The sequence below is a fragment of the Pipra filicauda genome, unplaced genomic scaffold, assembly GCF_003945595.2.
Source record: "Pipra filicauda isolate LSUMZ 115617 unplaced genomic scaffold, ASM394559v2 scaffold50_size3627746_pilon, whole genome shotgun sequence".
Classification (NCBI taxonomy): domain Eukaryota; kingdom Metazoa; phylum Chordata; class Aves; order Passeriformes; family Pipridae; genus Pipra; species Pipra filicauda.
Window position 1 is genome coordinate 3236215 of NW_024104654.1, and position 23275 is coordinate 3259489.

At 38.4% G+C, this 23275-nt stretch overlaps 1 protein-coding gene across 2 annotated transcripts in view; it reads right to left on the minus strand.

Annotated features, from left to right (window-relative positions):
- The window catches only part of WASF3 (WASP family member 3), a 70693-nt gene that overhangs the window by 45010 nt on the left and 2408 nt on the right, over positions 1-23275 (minus strand). For both annotated transcript variants that reach the window (XM_027727190.2, XM_027727186.2), the window contains exon 2: positions 5073-5164. The gene's annotated coding sequence lies outside the window, so the exon portion shown is untranslated. The remainder of the gene's footprint in view (positions 1-5072; positions 5165-23275) is intronic.

Genomic DNA, 23275 nt, shown 5'->3' on the forward strand with positions numbered 1-23275 from the left:
ATTACCCTCTCTGTAAAGAATTTCTTCCTAATATCTAACCTAAACCTCCCCTGGCACAGCTTAAGACCGTGCCCTCTTGTCTTGCTGATAGTTGCCTAGGACAAGAGATCAACCCCCACCTGGCTACAACCTCACCTTGTAGAGAGTGATGAGGTCTCCCCCGAGCCTCCTCTTCTCCAGGCTGAACAGTCCCAGCTCCCTCAGCCTCTCCTCATAGGACTTGTGCTCCAGTCCCTTCACCAGCCTTGTTCTTCTCTGGACCTGCTCCAGCACCTCAATATCCTTCCTGAACTGAGGGGCCCAGAACTGGACACAGTACTCGAGGTGTGGCCTCACCATCTAGATCCTGATGATCACTCTTTTGAACATAAAGAAAGCAGCTTGAAACTAATTACAGCATCTATTTACAAATTAAAAAACACGACTGATTACTTTTCCCAGTCCAATTCCACAATGGTTAGACTGAACTTTGCCCTGAGATTGCTTCTATATATTTAGCACACTGGACCAAAATACTTTCCATACTTTCCCTATCATTAAATTGCTTTGAACAAAACAATTTCCTAGATGTTCATTCTTAACATTAGTAAGTAGATTTTGAACCTGAGCATGATGAAGTGAAAATAATGGGGAAAAAATTAAATCCTGGAATGTCCATGATGCTTTTGTTTTTCTTTAAACAAAGAAAGATGCAGAATTCTGAAGTAAACCTACTATAAACTTGCCTCCCTCTCAGCACTGCTGTTGCTGTTATACCGGCAATAAAAATCTTTTCCTGCGAAATGCAATTATTAGTTTAAAACCCATTGAGCTGATGAGGTCCCGCAATCCAAGAGGAACAGATTTCTTAACTACAGCTGTAACCAGCTCACTGCTGAGCAAAAAGATGGCTGCTACTGCCAAGTCTGTGGTGAGGCTCCAGGGGGCAATACTGTGGTTGTTGGCGCCTTTCCTGAGACTATTTGAGAACCGCATCAAAGCGAGCAAGACCTGTAGGACTGCATCAGAGACCAGAGCTTTTGTGATCTGACAGGGTAACAATAGGCACAAATGCATTGACTCCAGCTCTCAAAGCCTGTCATTTAAAGTCATCTATGATTTCATGCATCTTCTACACACCCCACTAACTTATGTAACAAACCTATCAATACTTATATTGCTCTTAACTACACTTCAAAATAGTCAGTGTAATCTACAGAGACTACAAGCTGCATGTATTAAAAAAAAAATCAAGCCATTAGAGACTAATCTACAGAGTTCAAGAAGAAATTTAACTACATCAGTTAAATTTAGAAACTGATTTAGTTAATCACTGCACAGGCAACCAAGATTTAAGCCTCATCTTAACGCAGATCCCTACACACTAGCTGCATAATTCCGAAAGGAAATTATTATGATGCCAATCATAGAAAAAGTTCAGAGAACAGGCCAATGACTTCATTTATTTGCAGTAATGAAGTAGTACTGAATTTCCCAGTCTCAGACAGTGATAACAAAGAATATTTATATATGTGCTCATAACAGTCTCTTGAAAACATGGTGAGTGCGTTAAGGCTCTCACAGAACACATGCCAGTTTTAATACACAAAAGAAGAAGCTTAGTAACATCAAACCTATTTTGCCAGGCTGCAATTTAAAATATAAAGCCCCTCGACTCCATGCAGTCCAGTCCAAAACCTAGAGTAGGTGCCTACTGAATAGGATTTCACCTAAGACAGGCAAAAGTTAAGCTCAAACATTCAGCCTCATGTAGTATCAGAATCAATCAGAAAACGAGCGCACAGAAAATGCTTGCACCTCAAGATCTGAATCTGTGATCACTTCTCTGACATGTTTTTAGTCAGTTTCTCCCCAAAGCAGCTATTTGGCTTTACCATTTGTAATGCAAGAATTCTGGAATATTTTCTCTTCTCGTAGCCTTTTTTTTCTCCCCAGGAGACCATATGGAAAATTGTCCTACTACACCCTCCCCATCCACTGTTATGTGATTAGTGATCTTCAGCTTTTGGCTGGCCAAGTAGTCCAAAAACCTTCCACCATTCTCCAGAGACTATTTCTCCCTCCTGCCCAACCTACTTTTCACACTCACTCTCCCATACTCCAGAAAGCTTCTTTCCTTCACAGAAATGGAGACTATAGTCTTCTGAAGAAAATTCCTAAGAAACTTTTCCTAATAGCTTGTTTTAAATCAAGAATTTAAGTTTCTAAATCATTCTCTGATTTACCAGCCACAAAGGTTATAGGATACAGATTACATAACTGAAGAGTCAGATAGCACAGGCAGAAGTCTTTGCAGGTAAATTTTGTTTAACCCTGACTAAAAATATTTAAGTTGCTTTTCCAATAAAAGTATTTCTAAAGACTGGAACAGTCTTATCCACACAGCAATCACAAACAATTTTAACATTTTCTACAAAACACATAACTGAATGTGTAACATTTTTATTTGCCAAACTAACTATAAAGGTGTATTCTTAGAATTGCTTGCAAGTGATGACAAAAGAATTCTTCCAGCAGTCCAGTGAATTGATTATTAGGGCTGATAAGCATCAGGGTCTGTTTTCAAGCCCTACTTGAAAACCTGACTACACACTCTTTCTTTGTGAAAGACACTTTTGTACAGTAGTATTGTAGGTTTATAATGGAAGTTTAGAAAAGCCAGTGCATGTTACTCATGCAGGATGGCATGTTACGCAATCAGAAGCTTTCACAAACATTTAATATAGTATTTTTAGCAACTTTAATATTTTGGGGGCCATTTATATTAGCAAAACACAGTAGGAAATTCAGAAAAGCGAGAAAAGATAAGGCACAATTTCAATCCAAGCGACGAAATCAGTAACTTAATTTAAAATTAAAATGCCTTACTATGCATACTGAACAGGTGAATTAAGCCATTTAAATTTTTAATTATGACTTGTAAGTGAAATTCTTTGAAGCAGAAATTTAAAAATAAAAAATACTACATTTCTGTACAAATCAACCGTTATTTTAAGTATAAGTTTCCCATTTTATTGACCAGGTAGAGTTTCCATATTGTATGTCCAATTAAAATGTCTGTGATACATGAATGATCAATGTTCAACCAAAAATTAGAATTTGTTTACTAAAATTAGGTTTCAATATTTCTTTAAAAAAAAATCAAACGCTGATTATTTTCAAGCATGTTCAACATTGTCTTTAAATACCCTTCAGTTACATTAAACTTCAGACTGTTAAACACTAGACACTTCAATTAAACTCGACATGAAAGTTGTGCTTAACCTGCACAAAGAAACAGAAAATATTTGATAATACTACACTGAGTATAAACAGAAAATCTCAAAACAATTTCTGAAGTTTTTTTAATAAATATAACCTAGGTAAAATATTCCAAAACCTAGGTTCTTATTCCTGTAATAACTAATTTCTACAGATTCCCATGAATAAAAGCAATGATGCTTCCATGCATCATGAAATGCAACTGAAATATAACAGTGCTGAAACATTCACTGCTTCGTTAAATAATAAGCAATATGTTAATCTAATAACCTAGTAGTGAGGCATATTTTTGGTCTTTATATCTGGTTTACCAATTTTTTTGCAGACTACTTCCCCTGATACACTTTCTCCACTTTTGAAATTTACAGCCATTGATCTTTTTTCCAAACATTTCAATATATAACCATCAAGTTACCTTACCGTTTAATGGGGAATGCAAGAGGGGTAAAGGGGAAAAGAATGGAGGTTTTTACATCCTTTTTCTTCAAAGGCTGTTGCCATAACTTTCACATTTCTATGTGCACCAACCATATTGCTTACTGATCCCTTCATTCCTCCAAGGAAAGTTTACTACTTGACACTGTGAATGCATGCATTTTCCAGAATTCTTCTTTTTCGCAACTTGAAATGCAATGTCTTTCAGAACGTACATGCTGATAAGCACTTGAATATCATCAAGTATATAATCAGAACTCAAAATTAAAATAAGCGTACGCAAACTTCAGCTCAGGGGACAAAGTGTGGCAAAGGATCATAGCCAGGGTTACAGACAGACTCAGCTCTCCAGGCAAAGCCAACAGTATCCTAAAGCACTGCTGCACACTTTGCTGTTATTCACAGACCTTGAAGCAAGGCTGGCAGTGGTTTCTGCCAAAGGCAGCACTGTGGTGTGCAATGCAGGAAAAAAAGAGTCTCTCCTACAAGTAGCTAATATTACTTTTAACCTCACCCTCACAGAAGCAAGAACAACAAACCTGGTCTCCAGCTTCTTCCACTGCTTAAAAGGTTTCTCTTTCCCACTGCAGAAGCCAACACGCTGCAGCCCCCAGAATAAATACACACACACACATATATATATGTGTGTATTTATATATACATATATATATGTGTGTGTATATTATATATATATATATGCTTATCAGCTTTACTTATTCTAACAAAATTGTCTGCACTTTGGCAGCAGTCCTTCATTAGCACCTCCCAGTGTGTCCCACATCTTATGTCACACAGTGACCAACACAACAGATATTCCTCACCTAAAAGTCTACAGTGTTGAGTGTGGCAGCTGAGACAGATTGGGGGAGGGGGATATTTCCCCACAAAGCTAGTTTAATATCAATAAATATAAATCTTTTATTATCCGTTGCACTTTGAGGCAAACAAATATTTAACCTCAGCAGATTTAGTTTAAATCTCTTAGACAATACATCAACAAAGTACAGATTATACAGGGTAAAAGTAATTAACAGATGCAAATTTGTAAATCCAGTATCTCATGAACAACCATGAATAAAGTAAATTTATTTCTGTTTTCTACACAATAAGATTAGTATTTAACTGCTACTAGTCTCCTGACCTAGCAATGCTTTTGACATTTGTTTCAGGGCCTAATACAGCACATGTTCAACATCACAAAAATATAGACCTCCTTCCCAAGGCTAGCTCAAAACCTTCTGAACAGTTTCCAAAATTCATCATGGTCTTCAGTTCAAGGGACTTACCACAGTCTTCAAAGCTATTTGTAATAGATTCACACAAACGCAAAGGAAGTGACAAGGAATGTTCAGTAAGAGCTCTCTTGAACAACTTACCATTTAAAAAGGAATACACAGAATATCTTCACTATTTACACGTTTTAGGAGACAGTGTTCTGTAACTTGCTAGCCCACTCAGGTGGCTTTCTCTGCAAACAAAGACAAATTTGAACTTAGTCTTCCAGTAATACAATAATAAAAGGTATGCATTAAAAATGGATTTCAGTTCAGTGATCAGATAAAAAAACTTAGTAAAACATGCATGAGTATAACATAGAAAATTTTAACTGTTTTGTGCTAAACATTTCATGTTACAGCTTAAGTTTTTTCAAGGTAAGAAAATAGCTTGTGTTATTTTATAATCAATGCCATTTATTTAACTGGAAATATCTGCAGCGGAGGTAACATTTACCCACTTGAAGACTGTGGGGATGGAAAAATGAGATAATGGTCTATAGTAAAGCACAATAAACAGCAGGTTTGAGTCCCTCTGAGATATTTCACAGCAAATTAAATATAACTAAACACAAATCCACTAAAATAAACAGACTAAAAAAAAGCAATGACAATCTCTTGCAAAAATTAAGTATTGAGAGGTTTCCATAAAACTATTACAGTTCCTAGCATCAAGAGAATATTCTGAATTATAGATTAACATTTATTCATACACTAAATTTTTATAAATTAAAGTTTTTTGTGGTTAAGATATAAATGCCCTTTCTAAAAGAACTGCACAAAAGCAATCTTTAAACTAGATCACTTGCTCATAGGAGACTAATACTACAGTCATATTTTTTAAAGGCTTCTGCTATGCATTTCTTGATGAACTTGCTTAAATATTTTAGACAATTAAAATTTACAAGAGAAAAAAATTTTGAAGAATACAATTATAAAAAAGGATTTATAAGATAGCCAAAGCATATAAGAAAGCAAAATATTAGAGCTTTAGCATCATGGTACCCAAAAAACTCAATTCCAGTAAGCACTGGTTCAATAACCACCTATTCCAGATATAATATTGCCCTCTAGTTAACTTGCTAACAAAATCTACCAGTTGGCCAAGATCTTGATCCTCACTTAAACATTTATGTGCTTAGAGAAAGAATTGTTCTGAAGTTACACATTATAAAAGACTCATGTACATCTAAGTAATTCTCATTCTCATTACCAGGATAGGTGTACTATAAGGGGAAAAAGTGCTTCCAAACACAGCTTCACAATCCCAGCTACATTTACGTCAGACAGGATCCTATTAACCTAAGTTAACATACATGGACCTACTGAAGGGATTCCAGAAGGGCCACAATGATTATAAGAGGGGCTGGAGAACCTCTCCTATGAAGATGGGAGCCTGGAGAAGAGAAGGCTCTGGGGAGAGACATCATAGCACCTTCTAGTCACTAAAGGAGGTCAACAAGGAAGCTAGAGTAGGAGTTTTTGCAAGGGCACATAGTGATAGGACAAGGGGGAATGGCTTTAAACTGAAAGAGGGTAAGTTCAGATTACATGAGATAATTCTCCACTGTGAGAACGGTGAGACACTGGAACAGGTTGCCCAGAGAAGTTATGGAAGTGTTCAAGGCCAGGTTGGATGGGGCTTTGAGCAGCCTGGCCTAGTGCAAGGTGTTCCTGCCCATGGCATCTAGTTGGAACTAGATGTTCTTTAAGGGTCTAGATGTTCTTTAAAGGTCTCATCCAACCCAGTCCGTTCTATGATTCTGTGACCTCAACCAACAGTGATATACCTGTGGTTCAGAAAACAGGAAATCTGCTTTAGAGCTATTAGCACTAGATTAAAAACACTACAGAACAGACATCATAGAGCACTTGTAGGACAAGGTGACCGAAACTTTATATAGAACTTAAACCCTCTAGTACTATCAGGGTGACCGAGAATGTACTTAAACATTGCATTAGCCTCAGCAGCAAAAGCACCTTACAAAGTTCTCAGTTGCACACATCAGCTACATGACCCTGTGTGCACATTGCAGTTTACCACTGCCACCAGTTACATCAACACACCATTTGCAGTGCTGCACTACACAAACAGGATCACTGAATCCATCCTGTGATAAAAGAACTCCTCACTCAAGTCAACAATATGTGTGACCTATGCAGGGATAAGAAGGAAGCTGAGAATTACCACCCAAAAGTGAGGATGAGACTCAGCTTTCACAGTGAAATGAAAGCAAATCAACTATTCTGACATATATTCCAGGGGTTGGTACAAATCCTTATATGGTTAAATAAAGACATCAAGGCATAGCCAATATTATGCAGTTTTAGATTTTTTTTTTAAATCAGATTTTTGGTTGTTTTTTTTTTTCTTTTCAAGTAGAACATTGAAAAAGACCCAGGGTAAGCCACAGAAGAAATGCTGGACTCTCTCACTATGTGTTCTACATTTAAGGCACACAGTTATGACAAAAAAAAATGTGCCAAATGTTCGCAACATGAGATACAGAAAGGAAAATATATTTTGGTACACCACTAACAGTCCAGCAATATCTATCCACTGCCACAATTACAAAAATACGCACACTCCCTTTTGAACGGACTCCTTCTTCCCACAAAACCCTCAAGAGGGGAAAAAAACCCAATGAAAGCCATTATAAAAAGATTCTTACTCATTACCGAGTACATCACTGACTCCTCTGCCAAGTGCCCCATTTGACTCATTCACTGACTAAATTACAGAAAGTACTAAACAGAAAGTTTCAATGGCATAAGAATATATAGATGCCAAATGTGTAACACAAAATTCTGATCAGAAATTTATATCCAGTTGAATTCTGTTTAAAATCAATGAACATTTTAAAGCTTTCTAAACAGGACTCCTAGAAATGAAGAGATTGTAGATAAGCAATTTGAAGAACAAGCTATATGGTACACAGAGGATTACTTCAAAAATCCACGGGGAAAAAAAAAAACAGAAAGGATTTAATGCAAGACATAACTTTTACACAGATTGAGGATTAAAAGTATCCAAATGGCAGGTCATCATCAAAATGGTGAAAAAAGGATTTTATTTTAAAGTCTGCTTTCTGGGGTGGGGGGAGGGTTTTAAAACATGCTGTCATATATGGAGATCCAAAGCTTACTACTGCAGTTTGAATTTAAGTAACTGCTTTACCAAGGTATACACACAAAAAAGGAAGCGATTTAAATCTTCAGTACTGGTTTGCCTTGTTAACTTCCTGTGTGAATTCAATCTTAAAAGCATGAAGCAATCTTGGAAACTACTGTAACTCTGCAACAGACATTTGGAAAACCCTGACAGGTTCTGAAGTCTTCAAAGAGTAGAACCACGTATCAATTAGCAGTTAGGTGCCACTTGGTCTTAAGTGCTTCTACAGTGGGATGGGGAGCTTTTCTGTAAAGAGCCATACAATCCATTACTTAGAACTAAGGGCCTCTCAGTGGCCCATCGTAAGCATTTTTCATGAGATTGATCCAGACAACTCAAACATTTCTTATTTTTAAACTAGGCTTCATCCAGATCCCACTCTTAAATTTGGGCACAGAACAGGGGCAGCATAAAGACACAGCAGCTTATGTTTTCCAGCGGTCTTTAATTTAAGATTCACTTGCTGTTGTCTAGCCTGAACTCTGAGTCTCCACAAACATCCAGAAATGTAGAATTAGTTGGGACATACACTGTACTTGGAGTGTGGAGAGCAATCTGCCCCCTGACAAGACCTCAAGGGATGGTTTCATACTCAGCATCTTTTTGAGAAGCACTTTGATGGTTAGACTTGGTCACAGTACCCAATGTGTCCTTTTCCACTGATTCCTTCCAAATACATTCAAGCTTTTGAAGTTTTTCTTTCAAGCACAGGCAGATAAACTAAAAATATCTGACCTGTGTGGAGTACCTGGTATCTTTTATTCCTTTTCACTCACTGGATTATGGTACAAATATTCACTGCTTGACTGAGTATATCAGTCCTTCAGTACTGGGCAGAGGAGATCCATCTAAACTGCAGGCTCGAAAAATCCTAAATATCTTGTGGAATTTATCTGAAGTTAAACACTTGATCTTCAGAGATTTTATAATCTACAAAATACGGCCTGTCAAGCCTATGAGCCAGCCGGCAACAGCACTGGTTTATCACACATTCTTGGCTAATAAGAAGCATTGACCAGTCCCCACACCTATCTCCTCTTCGGTACCTCAACAGCAAGAGCCTTGCCCAGAACTACACTCTCTTCTAAATGATCAACAGTGACTCTTTACTGCAAGTTAAGCCAAAGATTACACCACAAATTACTAGTACCAACCACAACAGACAGGAAGTAGCGCTCTCATCTTTGATCCAAAAAAGAAAGGGTTCTCCCATCACCAGCAAAGAAAAATGTCCAATAGTTTTGAGAAGGAACAAATTTTAGATGGGATGTCAGTATTAAAATGTTTTCAAACACTTGAAAAGGTTTGTTGGCACCATTTACCAAGTTTAAATCTTCACAGGTAACAAACCTAATCTTACTGTACAAGTCTTCTGTACTACCAGCTTGCTCCTTCTCCCAGTATAGTCCTGTATTTTTGTTTGGGGTCTACATCTTTACAGAATGGCAAAGAGCTCCCTCCCAGCTCCACTCCCAGTGTCCAGAGATATCTCCCTAATGCTTTACATAAAGCAATACTGAAGCCTTTACTCAAGTGGATCCCCATTTTGATGTAACAACACTAAAAATGGGTCATCCTCAGCAGACTGAGGCACTGTAATTTTGTTACCCACCCAGCATTATATAAACACAGTTTTTCAGTTACAAGGATTTAAGAACATGTTTCTTAAAAAAAGGTCCCTTAAATTCTATTTTCATTCAACCTCATTTATTGTGTTTAGCAGACAATGCTAAAAAGCATGAACACCTAGACATGCTTTGTATAAGTACCTCAGACAGATAACCTGTGAGGGCTCATTAAAGGGATTAGTCCAAGGCTAGATGATGGGAAAGACAGAGAAGACAGAGGTAAAGGTGTTCAAGTTAAATGTTTTACTGAGACTGAACATGGTGATATGAGCAACAGAAAAATATTGTCAGACAGTTAACAGTCAACATTCAAAGCAAAAAGCAGACTTCACCTTGTCCTGAACAAAACTTAAGATTTTCTTTAGCTAATACTTCTCCATAAATAGTAGAGGGTCACCCAGTTTGTACTCTACTGTGTCATGACATTAGAGAGAAGTGGCAGAATTAGGGAAGTACAGCACACAGAACACTACTGAAAAGTGTTAGTCAAAAATATCACATGTACACATACAAACCACTAAAATGAAACACCTAACTATTAAGACGGATAAATGAAACCTAGTAGGCTTCAGAATGTCTAAGAACAAAAGGTAAATTAAACAGAATTGACATAATTTTTAAAAAGGGGAAAAAAATATCACATCTATAAAGTGCAAGAGAGAAGGAGGCAGCAACAAGGTCATACTAAACAACTCAGCACTGCAATAGTTGACAGCCAGCTTCAATTCCATGGAATCAGAATTATGCAGATAGTCACAGGCTGGATCAAGTAAGCAGCTGCTCTCTCTACCACACCCCATTTAGGGGCAAGGCATATTTTTACATCTGGATCTAGCTGAAAGCAACCACTCACACCACTCCATGGCTAATTCCCCTATAGTTTGGTTTTGAAAGAGAAATAAAAAAGTGTAAGAGCATTCAGATTTAATGTTTGAGAATAGAAAGCACATCCTTCACCCTAGCAGACAGAACGATGCTTTGTGGTATAGAGCTGAGCACATGGAAAAAATTTCACCTTCCCTGTAATTATGTCCTCCAGGGAGGCCATGTCCTTCGTTCAAAACCCCATCTGAGGTATGAAGCTTGCTTCCTTTGTGAAATGCTTTATGATCCCTTATCATCATCATCATGGCTGGGCTTCGCGAACGAAGATTTGGGAAAGGCTCTATCCACATTTGTTACAAGCACGGTGGTGGCTAATAAGGCCAATACGAGATAGACATGTCCGATTGCAATATAATCCCTTAAAAGGCTTTTTAAAGTACATGAATAGCAAGAGGAGGTCTAAAGAAAACATTGGACGAATATCTGTTGAAGACAGTCATGTGACTAAAAGGGGTGAATTAAAAACAATGGTATTCAGTGCTTTTTTTCATGGAACTATATAATGTCTTAGGTTGGAAGGAACTTCAGTGATAATCTAGTTCCAACCCCCTTGCCATGGGCAGGGACACCTTCCACTTCCACTACACTAATAATTTGACAGCCTCTTCTGATAAAGTCACACACCTAGTGGATGAAGGGAAGGCAGTGGACGGACTTTTTCTGGATTTTTAGTAAGATACTAAGTTAGTATCCTTGCAGCATCCTTCTGGACAAGTTGTCCAACTGCAGGATGAACGGGTTCATGATGCACTGGGTAACGAACTGGTTCAAAGGCAAAGCTCAAAGGATTACAGTGAATAGGGCTACGTCCATCTGGCAACTGGTCCCCAGTGTTGCTTCTCAGGGCTCAATTTTAGGGCCAGTCCTGTTCAATAAACTTATCAACAACCTGGATGCGCGAGTTCAGTGCACCATTAGTGAGTTTGCTGGTGATACCAAACTGGGAGGTGCTTCTGGCTTTCTTGAGGAACAGGGAGCTTTGGAGAGAGATCTACATATATTGGAACATTGGGCTATAATAAATGGGATAAAATTTACAAGTCCAAATACTGGATTCTGCACCCAGGACAGAGTAATGCCAGACAGGGAAAGGAGTGGCTGGAGAGCAGCCCTGCAGAGAGAGGGAATCAGGGGGTGCTGGTGGGCAGCAGCTCAATGTAAGGCAGCCAGCAGTGAGCTCTGGCAGCCAGGAGGGAAAATCCTACCCCAGGGTGTGTCAAACAGCATCACCAGTCAGGAAAAAGAGGGGACTGTCCTGCTGTATTCAATGTTGGTATGGACTCACTTTGACCACTGTGTGCAGTTCTGGGCCCCACAATTTAAGAAGGTTGTGAAGGTCCTTGAATGTGTCCAAAGGAGGGCAACAAAGCTGGAGAAAGGGTTGGTAGGAAAGTTCTGTGAGGAGTGACTGAGGATTTGGGGTTTGTCTAGTTTGAAGAAACAGAGCCTGAGGGGAAACCTCATTGCTCTCCACAGCTTCCTGAGGAGGGGATGTGGAGAGGGAGGTGCTTAGCTCTTCTCCCGGCGATCCAGTCACAGGATGGATACCTGGGAATTACTTAAAGCTGCACCAGGGGAGGTTCTGACTGGATAGTAGAAAGTATTTCTGACTGGATAGTAGAAAGTATTTCTTTACTGAGGGGATAATCAAACATTGGAACAGGCTTCCTGGTGAGGTGGTCAATTCCCTAAGCCTATCAGCATTTGAGGGGCAGTCTGACCAATGCTCTTAATAACATGCTTTAACTTTTGGTCAGCCCTGAAGTGGTCGGGAAGTTGGAGTAGGCAAACACCCTAGATCCCTTTCAACTACAATTCTATTCTTATAAACAGCTCTCTCATGTATACATACTTAGGTAATTAATACTGCAGTTTAGCTCTCACTATTTATAAAGCCTTGTGTATCTATAGATACAGATATCTCCATATACATTAAACCAGTATATCTTACCAGTAGGACACAGACTGGAAGACATTTGTGAAAAGTGTGGGGTTTCCTTCAATTTGAAAGTCTCAGAAAGTATATCAATTGCTTTTAGACAGATGTAAGTATCATAAAGAGCCACCATTTATAAAATTAAAACCCAAGGGAGTTAAATAGTTAGTGACTCCTTAGAGATGACCTACGGGGTTCAATTCAGGTCACTAGCAGATAAAGAAATAAGGAGGATAAGAAGGGAGGGAGAGAAATTACAGCATTTTAACAGGTGAAACTTATGTATTTAATTATTCCATTTTACAACCCAGTTGGAAAGCTGCTCTTTAATACTTTAGTATTAACTACATTGTTCAAGTTTATCCCACTTTCTCAAGGTTATTTTTTTCTCCCTCTCCTCCTATTTTTAAAAGGCCAGACAAGACAGGCAGTTTTGTTTGTTTCTTCTGGGTCTTTTTTGTTATTAAACATTTTTACTTATAAGCCAGTTAAACTAAAGCAGTTTTGTATGGATCTGTGACCTCAAATCTCGCTCAATGTAGAGGAGCTTAGCAGTTTAGGAACATCAAACAAATCACAGAAATCCAAAAGTATGTGAAATAAAGTCCACTCTTTCTTTTGAAAAGAGGTTGAAATGGCTTAAAATCATCATGTCTGCTGTTACCATTAGATTTTTATGGTTTTAATTAAGACCTGTTTTCATAAAAGGGAATTTTAAAACACTATTTAATATGGGTAATGAAAAGTATCAACATCATTATCCTAATCATGTAACCCGTCCAAGTTATCTACTTCTTTACCATCAGATTCAACACCAAGCAGTTAATATTAACTGAAGAAAATTGATTTGCCTATTCCCACTAAATATTCTCAAATTCGACAAATCCTATTTTTCATATTATTTCACTATGACTTTCACAGCCATGTTCAGTACTTTCTACTGGGGGAAGGGAGAAGAGGCAGTCAGCTGCCACAAGTGTAGTACCTTACAAAGTAATTTCCATTAAGAGATTTTGAAACAATAACAAAGATCATGATCTGACCACAAAGTCTAAGAAAACCTAAATTACTTAATACATACATACTAAATATATCTCAGATCTCTCCTAACTGTCCATAATAATGTGATTGCAGGTATATGGTCCTACTCTGTACTGCTTTCTTGCCTGCATCCCTCCTTCAGTCTTCTGACAACCAGAAAATACCTATTTCAACTACATTGTCAAGTCCTGCTCCCTTTGCCTTCCTCTACATTTCAAAAACTACAAATAATTTAGATTTCCAATAATTAAAGATTTACATCGTGTAAGATGCAAAGTAACTGGACTTTGGGGGAAAAAAAAAAAACTAAATGTTTTGAAATAGTGGCATTTGATTGCTGAAAGGCAAGGGCTGCCAAAAAATTGCAGGGTTTTTTTCATCTGAAGAGCAACAGCTCTTCTCTTTAACCCTGTGTAGGCAGGAGCGGAGGCACAGAATGCACCACAGGAAAGGAGGCGTGCCACGTCCCAAGGCACCATGCCTGCTCAGGCAGCAGCTGACAGCTCCAAAGCAATGTGCAGTTTACACTTGGAAACAGAAGCAACCAGGTATTTTGGCTATTACTGACCACTTTGCTCCAGGATGGGAAGAAAGAGAAGGGACAGCAGGGAACCTGGGACAGCTTCAAATCCACCTCTTCCCACCTCCATATTAAAAAAGCAGAAGCCAGACAATGGTTTGGGGCTCCAGCTCCACCTCCCAGAGGGCAGGGCTGCACAGCTGTGACACATGGCTTCCTCTTTCCCTCTTTGCTTAACAGCTGCTTGGGGATGGCAAAAGAGCAGTAGAGGAATAAAATATAACCAAAAAGAGGGGTTCAGTTAAAAGTTTGAGAACTTCTCATATTCAGTGCCTTCAGCTTTTGCTCACAGTACACCAGCACATGCACTGCAGATGCGTGGAGGCTTACAAGCAAAGCCACACCAGATCAAGAACTTGATGCCTTTACTCTTCTACCACGTGACCTTGGTTTGAAATCCTCCTGTAACTCTTCAGACATGACCTCTAAGACCAACAAGTGGTGAGGTGGTAGAAGCACCACAATAATCTGAGCTGACCATTCAGGTTGTTACAGGTTATGAAATCCCTGGCAAATTCTGCATCAAGTACAATGAACTAAAACAGATCATCCAAAATGGCATGGAACCATGTTTGTTTTGGGGATTGTTTTTGTTGGTGTTTGGGGTTTTCTTTTCAAAGTCTCCTTTATGAGGTAGCACTTTAAACTATTGCCTGATCCCAAATAATATAATTTTTCTTTCAGCACAGCATAGACACATACTGGCTTTCTTATTTTAGAAACTCTTGCTGCAGATTACCATGGGAATCACCTCTTTTTTTAGAGGTTATTGCCCCCAACCCTTTTAAGATCCTATATTTTCACAACTACCTCATTTTCAAGTATAACAATAGTAGAGATCATAGAATCATAGAATCATAGAATCGATTGGGTTGGAAAAGACCTCCGAGATCATCGAGTCCAACCCTTGGTCCAAATCCAGTCCATTTACTAGATCATGGCACTCAGGGCCACGTCCAATCTGCGTTTAAAAATCTCCAGGGATGGTGAATCCACCACCTCTCTGGGCAGCCCATTCCAATGCCTGATTACTCTCTCTGTAAAGAATTTTCTCCTGATATCCAACTTAAATCTCTCCTGGCGGAGCTTAAGCCCGTGCCCCCTTGTCCTATTGCTGAGTGCCTGAGAGAAGAGACCAACCCCCACCTGGCTAGAACTTCCCTTCAGGTAGTTATAGACGGTGATGAGGTCACCTCTGAGCCTCCTCTTCTCCAGGCTAAACAACCCCAGCTCCCCCAGCCTCTCCCCATAGGACTTATGCTCCAGTCCCTTCACCAGCCTTGTTGCTCTTCTCTGGACCCGCTCCAGCACCTCAATATCCTTTCTGAACTGAGTGGCCCAGAACTGAACACAATACTCAAGGTGTGGCCTCACCAACGCAGAGTACAGGGGAAGGATCACTTCCCTGCTCCTGCTGGCCACGCTATTTTTGATACAGGACAAGATCCCATTGGCCTTCTTGGCCACCTGGGCACACTGTTGGCTCATGTTGAGCTTCCTGTCAATTAGTACCCCCAGGTCCCTTTCTGCCTGAAAGAGGCGTTGATTTAGGAGTGGCCTGTTACCAGGTTAACATGTAAATAACTATGTTCTGCACCAAAACTACTATTTATGGGCAGCTGTTCCATAGGTCATGTTCTTTTATACTCAGAATCACCAAAGGCGTTTCAAGCCTGCAGAAAAACATACTGCTCAAGCATAAAGTTTGGCCAAGTTTATACTTCTTTAAATACCCAATAGGAAATCTGATTTAAATCAGCAAGCTCTGTATGCTTTGAAAAAGAAAAGAGGATCAACATTTCATTATACACCTGTAGAAATAAGCAAAAAAAAAAAAAGGTATGTAAGGCATATTTTATAGAACACTACAAACATAATGCAAATTAAGTAATCCACAGTGGAATTCAATTATTTCTACAGTCTTATCTTCCTACAGTTACATTTATTTCAGTATTTTGTTCAAAATGGATTTAGAAAGCTCAAAAATACACTTCTGACAAAAGAACACTTGTCCTTCAAGCTTTGTATTTCAGAGAGGCTTTTGTTTGACGGTTTCCTCCATATTTTAGTTCTAAAATATCAGGTTGAACATCTTAAAGAGAATATAACAACTTTCAGTAACTCTTAATTAAATTCACTGTTTATATTCCCCTAGATTCAACACCCATACTTCCTACCCTCACAGTTAAATCTCCCTAATGTTTCCCACTCAGTGCTAAAGCACATGATTTTTCTCCTTTTTTAGCCTATCCCTGAAGCACAAACCTAGACCAACTTCTTTGAGTAAGTGTGACTGTTCTATGCCATGTTTATTGTTCTGCGATCAGGCAACAAAGAAAGTTATTTTTGACCAACAAATCAAAGCTGTTCACTGTTTAAACTGGCATCTCTTAGGTTAACAAAACATAATTTAATATATTTTCTAATGCTTCATATTCAAAGGCATTAACAGCCATAATTCCACCAAGATGAACAAGAGGCTCAAACTACCAATTTACAGCCATAGATCTTCCAGTGAACATCACCCTTACCATAAGTATAAAAGGAATCCGTATTTTTTATATATCTGAACCTCAACATTCAATTTAGCTTTACAAAACTTAATTATTATAGGCTCCTTATGAGCTTCTCTAACTTCCTCAGCTAACTTGGCTGAGGGAAACTTTTGTCAAGTGTTGATAAGCATTTAGCAGCTTCAGGGCTAACTGTGCTTGTTGTTTCAACCTTGAGAACCAACTGTACAGACACATTACTGTATTTAAGATTCCAGAAGCATTTAACATTTGATTCGGCTGAAAATACAGTTGTACTACAAGTTTTGAAAATAAAACCATTTTTTCCTCTTTTAGAAATCCATGATGATGCCAAACATATGCTTATTTTCCAAACAACAACTGTTTAAAAGAAAGAATACTCTTTCTGATGTTCCTGCCAAAAATAACATTCTGTGGCTTCAAGAAATTTGATAGTAAGCAGTTCACTCAGTTAAGGGAGGAAGGATTTGCATTTGGCAAGGATTTACACTTCATGTGTTGCATCTACTTCCCTCCATTTTAGATTTCTTCAAGGATGGATGTGGCAGTAGGAAGGGTTTTTGTTGTGGTTTGGTTTTTTTTTACATCTCCAAGTAATTCAGTCTCAAAAAAAAAGGCATCTGTGGGTTTTACTAGAAATGACATGAAGCAGAAATTCATCACAATGTTTTTCTTTTTTACAGGGAATACTAGGATATAGAAAACAGTGTCAAAGGGAAGTAAAAGAAGACTTCAGAAGAAATGCACTAGAGAGAGTTTGCAGCAGGAGGAAGTGGAACAGAAAATGCAAATGAGGAAGTAGCACACTAAGAACATTAACAGCTTCATCTCAAAACATGGGACAGAGACAGAAAGCGATGGATTTGGGGTTTCAGCTGCTGTTGTCACAGGCAGCAATACTACCTGCCCAATAAAGGTAGCTATTTCACTGCTGCCTCAATAGTTTCAGATTAAAAGACAAGACAGTTAACAGAAACATATAAATTGGACTATATACTTCATAAGACTTATTTCTGTACATTTCAGTAAGCCACAATTTTAAGACAAAGGTCCAATATGCTACAATATTTGACTTTGTCCTTCATTAATAACTCACAGAAATAGTAACTGAACCAATTTACTGAATAATGTAAAATGTTTAGTCCACTTAAAACATCTACAACAACAGAAGTTCTGAAATTTTCCCCAATTGTGGAGTTTTACCTGCCATTTCCCAGTTTTTGCATGTAGAGTTATAAATCCCATTGCACAGAATCTTTCCATCACCCTCCAAGATACAGAAATTACTGAAGACTGATAAACCTGCTCCAGCATCAAGCCAGCTGAGTGACCAAGCATGACCGCAAGCTGCAGATCCATACAAACTTCAAGGGCCTCAGATTTGTTAGTATGGCAACCAGAAAAACCTTTCACAAAGCATGTACCTTCTCCAGTAGAATAGCAAGTATTTTAGAAAAGTAGGATCAGAATCCCAATGATGTTACAGTAGTATTTCAGATCCCAAATCTTCGTTCGCGAAGCCTAGCCATGATGATGAGTATTTCAGATGCAGCTAATTCAGGATAATAAAAGTCCTTAAGGTTAAAAACTCAACAACTTATTAGTCCAGCAACATGGAAGTTTTTCCTGTCATTAGCAGTGCAAATCCAGCACAAAAATTCAGTAGCTAGACATCAAGGCCTGTTTTTACAGCATTATTATCTTGAGCTATAACTAGATGTTGCTCCTCACGTTATCCCTGTGATTGTGTACAGTTACTCAACCTGAATCAAAGGATATTTGAAATTTCAAGATAGTCTACAAGAGTATGAGCAGTGTTTGATGACAGAGGCAAATGCTACAATAGCAACATTTCCTTTGAGGGCTGGAAGACTATGCTCAGTGCATTCTCAGACACTGCTCTTGAAGGCATTTGTAACTCATCAGTTCAACATTCAGGTATTTCATGCTTACCATGCACAAGCTCTACAACTCTTGACTTGCTACAAATACACAGCGATTGCTACAGTGAAGATGAACAAGACCTGTAAGATTTGAAAAACAGAAAGCTTCAAGAGAAGCAAGCTGAGTGAGCAGGAGGAGACAGGATCTCCTCCATCTAGAAAAAAAAAAAAAAAAGGTACTCAAATGCTAGTTCCTGGTTCTTTCTACCAGAAGAAGGGTGGATAGAAAGCACATGGCTTGCACATCTGCTTGTCTGGCAATGTAAACAGCCTTCTCCTGCTATTCAGTTAGATAACCTGAAACTGCAACCAAACTACTTGTATAACTGTAGCAAGACATCCTCTTTAAACACAAGATAAAACTGCAGCCCCACTCCAGCTCCTGAATTGGCATGCAGAGGTTAGAGGAAACTTCAATATTCCAACTGTGTGCAAAAAACATTGATACACATACAAAAGTGTCTTCAAATTCAGCATAAAATCAAAGGCTTCATTTGAAGTGATGTATTCTTGTCCATGTTTGCAGCTGTTTAAGCATTCAAAGCAGCAGCCACGCTTTAAAAAGAAAAACATTACTTTCCCAGGAAATAACTCTACAGTAAACCTGTGCTGATATAAGTTCCAGAGAATTTCAACATTCTATAGAAAATTCATTGGCAAGTTCTAACCACTGCAGAAAAACAAACTAAAAAGCCAAATTTCCACTAAAGCCCCCCTTCTAATTCAGAAGTTCAAACTTATTTCTGCATTCACGTTTAATGAGGCAGAAGAACTTCTCAAAGAAGTGTTTCCAAAGGCTGCCTGAAGTTTCAAAATAAAACAAGCTTTGCAGGCCTTGTCTTTTAGCACTTTATCCCCACAGCTGCCTGTTGCTCTGTTAGGACAAAACCAAGTCCACAGCAGATGAATGGTTTTCCTCAGCATCACTGGATACTGACCTTTTCAACTATGAGATTTCAAAACAAACATCAAGATATCAATTCCAACGTTCACTGGATACTATTAACATGTTTTGGTGTATTATGCCTACCACCAATTACACACACAAGCTCTCCAACTATTACTTATTATGAGCGAAGTGATTGCCACTGTGAAGATGCACAAGAAACCTGGGATCCATCAGCTGAAGTATTAAGGTCTTTGGCTATGAGGAAAGTCCATGTCCTAATGCCATTTCATCTTTCAAGTCACTGGCGTGCAGAAGAGAATCTGTTTACACCTTTACCAACCTTTTTTTATGAAGTGATACACAGATCCAAGGGTTATATACTCCTCACTTGCTCTAACCAGCCTCTCCGCTCAGGTACACAACAGTGACCCAAACACCACTGTCCTTACCTTACAGGACATCAGAAGCACAACAGAAAAGACAAAGAGGAAGGCTCTGCAACAAGAACAGCAATGCCAGGTGTAAGAAAAAGCTGCTGGAGAGAGAGGAGTGGGCAACAGCTGCATACATCAGCTATCACTGCATATATTAACTATAAACCCTCAAATAAGAGAATACTCAAGACTAAGATGGTCATTACAGTCCCTCAGCACTGAAACAAACTTCACCTCTAGATTTAATTTGAACCCCATATCCTACCAAAAGCTCTGTCAACTGTATCTCACTCCACAGCAAGTGACAAGCAGACAACCGGTTAACCAATCCATGGAAAAAGTCCTGATGGTCACATTTTGTATGATGTTCTCCATTTATAAATAGGGCAGAGTTCCAGTAATTCACAACTTATACTCACTGTCCTTTACACGCAGCCTTAACATTATGTTCTCTTGGCCCTGGCAACCACGCTTGAATAAAACACTTTTTATGAGATTATACATGCTTTTCAGTCCTCACCGATGAGGTGTTTTTTCACTTTTAGTTTCTATGGGTGTATCAAGAGCAAAAGGACATATTTTTTCACACGCTATTTTCTAAACAGTCAGTGAAAACTCAAGCCCTCTAAAATACTATTATATTATACCTTTTATCTATTATAGAATTATGGATTATCCTGAGTTGGAAGAGACCCACGACTATCATCAAGTTCAACTCCCGACTCCACATAAGGCAACCTAAAGGTTAAGCCAGGTACCTAAGAAACTAGTCTGAATGCTTCTCAAACCATGACAGGTTTGGGGGCAGAACCACTTCCCTGTGTTTTACCACCACTCTTGGTGAAGAACTTTTTTCCTAACACCCAACCTGAACTTCCTCTGCTTTTATACCAGCATAAGAGGAAACATAACGCCTGCATAAGCCTCCAAAAAGTCTGTCTCATTTGAACTTCAAGGTAATAAATATTTTTACTTTATGTAAATTTATTTGTGCATGCTGCTGGGTAAATGAATATTGCTTGATAGAGTTTTAGCTCAAGAAATTTTCCTATAGTTTCTGCAACAGGCATATTTCCACAACAGGGATGTAGAATAAAAGGTCATGACAAAGAAACAGTAAAATAGATTTTTGATCTGTGGAACTAGAGAGAAAAAAAAGCCAGCCTGTAATTCTGTGCACAACATTTTAAAATTTCAGGTGTTTTCTTCTCCTGAAGAAAAATACATTTAAGTCAACCTAAAACTCACTTTTAACAAATTAATGGAAGGTACAACTGCCTTAGCATAGGCTACTTCTATTTATATCAATTATGATGACTGTAAAACATGAATTGTGAACAGATACTGACACTCCATTAGAATAAAGACATTATATTCGTCACTAACAGGTAGGAAGGAGCTCCAAGAATCTTCAAAAGGAGTAACTAAAATACTGCTAAACAGAGAGGTCCACCAAAAAATAAACCAAACATTCTGGATCAATTCTAAACCCAGAAATTAACATCAGCTTAATGGCAGAATACTTCAGTATGTGAAAGAAAAAACTAATTCACAATGTGTTGAAATTCAAGACACCTATAAATCCTCAACACAAAGTCAGATTTTTTCAAAAAAGAACAACCAAGCAAAGCCAACAAATGCTCACCATACTAACAAGCCTTCAACTATCTCACCTGCCAAAAATAAAGAAATCAAACAAGATGAACTCCAAGTTTACAGCCTAAATCAGAACAAATACTTCCATTTTGAGCTCCAGCTGTTTCTACAAACAAATTTCTTAATTTCTTCCCAAATATTTTGTGTCCCCTTTTGGCAGACAAAGAAATTACATCTATCAGTAGCTGAAAATATTTCAGTTATTCAAGTTTTCAAAAGAGGGGTGAAAAACAACAGCGCTTTTCCACATAAAAACCCACACCCCAGTGCAACATTTCAACAGCTTTTACCACAGGTTGGCTTCTGAACACTTAGATCTAAATAACAGTTAAATGTGAAGGAAAGCACTTGGTTGAACTTGAACAAATAAACCTGGCATAGCTTCAGGTTATTTTCATTATTACCTCTAAAGGCAGACTAAGAAGAGAATGTAAGTACTAAGGCTCAAGATGCCTCAATTTAAGTCTTAGTCGAGACACTGATTTTTCTTAGATTACAGGTATTCTGGATGCCAGTACTCCACACGTGGAAGTTATCATTCACCCTGTACCTTTTTATCTTTTCTTTTAAGAGAATAAGCAGTCAGCCTGCGACCCATCATATTCCTTGTACAGGGGAGTTTCTGAAGGCAAAGTACAGTTATATACAACAGTGGAAGACATTTGTAATCTGATCCTATCAATGATCTCCATATACTGAAGGGCATTAATGTTAGAGAACTACGAAATGAGCTTGATAAAACCAATTGCTCCCCATCAGTACTGTATACTACTATCTTTCCATTACTGAGGTAATCAACAAATCTTCATATCATAACCCAGTGGACACACATAGCCTGTTCAGTAGTGTAATTCGCGATACACAGCCTGTACCTCAGTATCCAATGCAAGCAAAAATAAAATAAGTCACAGGAATGACTACAAGTCCAAAAATTTTAATTGGAGCCACACGTGAATCAGGAAGATAACACATCACATTTGAATTAAAAAGTCCAAAAAGGTCTGCATTATACAACCTGTATCAGATTCAAGCTCAGTTACAAGAAACATTAAATACACACCAACTAAAGACAGGCCTGCAAGAGCAGACTGCAATTAACCGCAACAATATTTCTTGCTCCTTCCTCAGGAAAAGCAGTCAAGAGAGCTCTAGAAGGCTGCTGAAAAGAACAAAGACTCCACTAAGATGTGACTATCCATGCAGGAAGTTTAATCAAAAAAGGAAGACTTGCAAAGGCATGAAAGCTAATTCACTGTCCAGGTGAGACTGATACAGTGACTGAAACACTCAGCTACCATTAGCTCTTCAAGAATTCTTCAACAAAGTATCTGCTCTAGTTTGGTTAGGTTCTCAGAAACCCTGTCCTTCTAATCGCTGTATGAGAAACTCCAAAATAGTATTCCTATCATCTGTCACACTGTGGCTTTTCCTCCTCTTTCCTCCATACAGGCATATTGCCCACAGACACTATTATTCTTATATCAGAAAAATATATGGCATGTACCTTCTCACTGAAGAATAATGTAAATAAACCTAAGCTGAAGTAGGGATACCAAAGAGCAGCTGATCCTTAAGGAGTTTATATTGCTACTCCTAAAATCATAATC